Genomic DNA, 5,028 nt, shown 5'->3' on the forward strand with positions numbered 1-5,028 from the left:
TTAAGTTAAGGAAAGTCCTGGGGGCGGATATTTTGGGGGGGGTGGTGGATTTATTTTTGGGGGGTGCAGATATTTTGGGGGTGGGTGGCGGACTTATTTGGGGGGGGCGGATTTCAAAATTGCGCCTAGGGCCCCGGGGTTCCTAGCACCGGGCCTGCATACAGAGGATGTTAGCGTGTGACACCACTATTGCTGTGTGATAGATCACTGAGCGAACACGCCTCTTTATATGACGGGGTATCCCCAGTGACCCCTGCTACTACTCCTCAGGTTTGGTTTTCTCAGGGTGTTTTATTTGTATTCTTAAAAAGAAAAAATTACAAAATAGACCAATATCTACACCAGCTCTGCTTGCTAATGAGATGAAGAAAGGATATGTATATATTATGCAGCAAGTTAAATTTGGATCTATGTGTACCGATTTGTAGAGATGCTCACTGACCCCCGTGTTTTGGTTTTGGTTTTGGTTTTGCCAAACAGCCCTTGAATGTTTTGGTTTTGTTTAGTTTTGTTTTGCAATTTTGTTTAAAAATCAATGTTTTTGGGCATAAAATAACCGAATTTAGTGCTCCAACTGTGTCTTGGATAAGTAATGTAATTGTAAAGCTATATAATTATGAAAAAAAACAGTTTAATTCCTGGTAGGCTGTCATTAATTATACAGACAAACCTGGTTGTCTACCTCCTCCATCTTTGATTATTGGCAATGTAGCCATCGTCTTTGGGTGTATATTATACCCACCACTTGTAGTTAAATAGAAAAAAAACAGCCTGCATAGACTGTAGAGTTAGAAAGTAAAAATAAATGTACCAAGGTAGTTTGGTGGCTATCTATGCTCCTCCCCCCCCCCCCCCCGCTCTCCACTTGTAGTTGAATAGAAAAAAAGCAGCCTGCTTAGACTGTAGAATTAGAAAGTAAAAATAAATGGACCAAGGTAGTTTGGTATCTGTCTGCATCAGACCCCCTCTCCACTAGGAGTAAAATAGAAAACTATTCAGCCGTTATAGAGTCTGGAATATAAATAGAAATTGAGAAAGGCAATTTGGTATCTGTCTGCATCATAATCATCAACATCATCATTAGTGCCCTCGTCGCCTACACAAATCTCCCCCTCATCCTCTTCTATTTCCAAAGTGGCATTCTCAATTTGTGTATCACCGGCTACACTCGGGCTGTTCAGGCACACATCAGCAGAACTGCTGAAAGGGTCCCTCTTTATGTGTACACTAACAGAATGCTCATGATTAGACATCCCACTGTTGTCATTTGTGATTCTGAGCAAACATTATCCTCTAATGCCTTACTGTTATCTTGCACATAGGCTTTGACGCGTAACAGTAGTTGTGCACCACTTGTAGGCTCGGTAACATTTTTGATCTGACACTAATAGACATAGGTGAAGTCCTCATTCTCTCTTTGCCACTGCGTGTGTAGAATGGCATGTTGGCAATTATTTTTTTTATCGGCACTTAACTTTTCCTCAGTTACACTTCCTTTTCACTTCAACACGGTAAATGTTTTTTTGGTGTGTGTTTTTTTGACTGATTTCAAAAGACTGTGTAGTTTGACATCGCCTTTCCCAGATGACGTACTGGGAACACTACCATCAGGACTGGTGACAGAACCTGGTTGCTGATTCTGCTCATATGTGGACTGCTTTGAATCCATTATGAGCCCAAAGCACTTGTAGTGCTACAAATTGTTTTAGATATTGCTGACAAATATGACTTTTGACAGCCAGAAAAATTAATGCAAAAGAATGAGGGACACCCCAAAAGCACTTCGGAGTGCTAAATATTATTTTTTTAGACTGCTGACAAACAGGACTTTTGACAGCCAGAAATATTAATGCAAAAGAATGGTGGACACACCAAAAGCACTTGGAGTGCTAAATATTATTTTTTTAGACTGCTGACAAATAGGACTTTTGACAGCCAAAAAAATTAATGCAAAAGAATGGGGGACACCCCAAAAGCACTTCGGAGTGCTAAATATTATTTTTTTAGACTGCTGACAAACAGGACTTTTGACAGCCATAAATATTAATGCAAAAGAATGGTGGACACACCAAAAGCACTTAGGGCTAGATTTACTAAGCTGCATGTTTGAAAAAGTGGGGATGTTGCCTAAAGCAACCAATCAGATTCTAGCTTTCATTTATTTAGTGCTTTCTACAAAATGACAGCTAGAATCTGATTGGTTGCTATAGGCAACATCCCTACTTTTTCAAACCCGCAGCTTAGTAAATCTAGCCCTTGGAGTGCTAAATATTATTTTTTTAGACTGCTGACAAACAGGACTTTTCACAGCCAGAAATATTAATGCAAAAGAATGGGGGACACCTCAAAAGCACTTGTAGTGCAAAAAATTAACCAGATAGTGCTGTTAGATAAGACTTTCAGTAACAGAAAAATTGTTGTTTTACACTGGGGGATATGAGACACCTCAAAGCACTTGCAGTGCCAAATATTGAAATAAAAGACTCCTCTATCCTCCTCTCTTCTCTTCTCTATCAATTGTTATCAGAATTGTTATCAGAATTGTAATCAGAATTGTTATCAGAATTGGATGAAGCATAAGGTATATTCTCTGTCCCTGCTCTAATCAGCCTGTGACTACACCCTGCTCTGTCCCTCTGTCAAATGGTGATGAATTGCTGTGGAGGCAGGTATTTAAAATTTTCAATTATCGCGAGAACCGAGCCCCGAGATCCGACGAAGTCACAATGACGTTTGGCCTCGATTTGGAATCCGAGCGGGCGGGAGAGTACCGAGCCTGCTCGGCTCGGTATTCGGATAGGCAAAGTTCGGGCAGGTTCGGTTCTTGGGGAACCGAGCCCGCCCATCTCTAATTAGGTTACATAAGGTGAAGTAAGGCCTATATGGTTAGGGATTGCTAATTGAGTGATCATTAATAGGGAATTGTGAATGGGACAATGATCTCTCCATTAAAGTGTATAGATTTATATAAAAGGTATAGTCTGTAATCAATAAAGTTAAGTTAGAGATTGCTTCAAGAATAGATTGTTTAGCTACAAGAATTATAAGTAAAATGTTTTTCTTATTTTAGGATGAGGTTTGTATAAGATTTTTTCTATTTTTCTCTTTAAATAATAAATTAGATGAGCAGGTTTCCAAAATATAATATTTCTACTTTTTATTAAAAAGATATTAGGCATCGATACAGCCATACTGGATGAAGCAGACAAACGCCCAGGGTCTCAAATGCCAATTGACAATCTATATTTGATTAAGTCATTCTTTTATAGAAATTGTTACTCATCATTACTTTAAAACACACCTTCCCAGCTTATGTGAAAATACCACTCTTAGCTGGGATGGCAGTTACCCTCTGTGGGATTCAACTCACTCGGATAGACCAGAATATATCCAAAATAAGACTTTATTACGACAGCACAACACCACAAGACGTTCACAGGTTACAGGGTAAATGGTAGCATGTATCCTCCAGCAGCCTTTTGCAGTCAGCACTCCAAAGTAATAATCTCGGTCTCTTTCAGGGTCTTATCCTCCCTCAATATTACCACTACCGATTAGCAAAACAGTTAGGGTGTCCCCCAGTATCCCAGACACATGTCTAGTCTGTGCAATATTCAGGATTTGTGCGACAGCACGAGGGACAAACAAATGTAACCTCCATAATTTAGGAAATTATACCAACACCCAAATATAGTACACTTATGTGGTGTGATGAGACACAAGGTGGGAAAGGACTGTCTCTGGATTCTGATTTTACTAAGAGACCACCCATCCAAGATGGACCCCTAATGAAGGACTAGGGAACAGGGACCCTGGGTACATCGATATGGGTAGGATAACACCCTCAGACAGTCAGTGTAAATAATCAAATTTTTTTATCAAGTTGAGTCCAGATAGAGATCACTAAATGTCAGAAAGGATCACTCTCTATTACAGTGTCAGAGGTCAGTAAAGGTCACAGCTGGTGTTTCTGTAGTGTAGTGGTTATCACATTTGCCTCACATGCGAAAGGTCCCCGGTTCGAAACCGGGCAGAAACAGGCCTTAGTTCTCCTTTTATATAGGACATGTGAGATGTAAAATTGATATAATATCCTGTAAATACTATTTCTATCAACAGGAAGTTTTAATGGCATTGCATCAGTGTTCATTAGGGAAACTAGTGTATTGTAAGGAATAATACAACCCTGTAAGTAGCAAGTTATTTTTGGTATAGAATTTTAACAAGACAAACATAAGCATGCAGGATGTTCGATACTAGAGTAGTGGGATCTGTAGGGGTGAGGGTGTCAGAGTGAAGTTAGCCATGCATTGGGAACGGGGGAACATTGTGGGGAGGTGGAGGGGCCCTGTTCTAATCATCTGTCCTGGGACCCAAGATCTCTGATGACAGCCTTACCTCTTCCTATACAAGCCAGTTTTCTACTGGCTGTTCCCATTGTTTGACTACACTGCTTGCTTACATGTACAACACCATCTATCTCTCCACCTTCATTCATGATTCAACAATCTTTTCCATACGCCTCATGTATATCTTAGCAATAGCTCCTGTCGGGCACCTAACCTCTCTATGTCTTTCAGGAACAAGTCCCAGGGATGATGTCAATGAGGTTTCAGGGAGAGATAGAAAGGGGCATTGCTTCCCAGCTTCTATATTGAATGCTGTGCGGAAGCGATTTATCTGCCAGGAACCACTCATCATTGTTCTTAGCCATGACACAGGGATCTGTGACTTGCCGTAACTCCCTGCCTAAAATTAAACAAGACATTACAGTTACATCCTCTAGCCTGAAGGGGTTAATTTTATTCATTAACCATAGAGCAACAGCGAAACATAACTATAATTTACAAAGAAAAGGTAGAGAGTAGAAGACGTGTATATTAGGGGCACTCTATGATTGTTTATTTATATAAAACATACATTTTAATGGTTCATTTAAAACGATAATAAAGTCCCAAATTAGTACCTTAGTACCACTAGTAGCGAAATAAAACCAAAATAATAATCAAAATAAATTTGTTAAAAAGG

At 39.7% G+C, this 5,028-nt stretch overlaps 1 non-coding gene across 1 annotated transcript; it reads left to right on the top strand.

The window, feature by feature from the left end:
• Positions 1 to 3,966: 3,966 nt before the first annotated feature.
• On the top strand, positions 3,967 to 4,039 carry TRNAV-CAC (transfer RNA valine (anticodon CAC)). The gene has a single exon. It is a non-coding gene; the product is annotated as a tRNA-Val (tRNA).
• Positions 4,040 to 5,028: the final 989 nt, after the last annotated feature.

This window comes from Mixophyes fleayi, unplaced genomic scaffold, assembly GCF_038048845.1.
Source record: "Mixophyes fleayi isolate aMixFle1 unplaced genomic scaffold, aMixFle1.hap1 Scaffold_28, whole genome shotgun sequence".
NCBI classification, from domain to species: Eukaryota; Metazoa; Chordata; class Amphibia; order Anura; family Limnodynastidae; genus Mixophyes; species Mixophyes fleayi.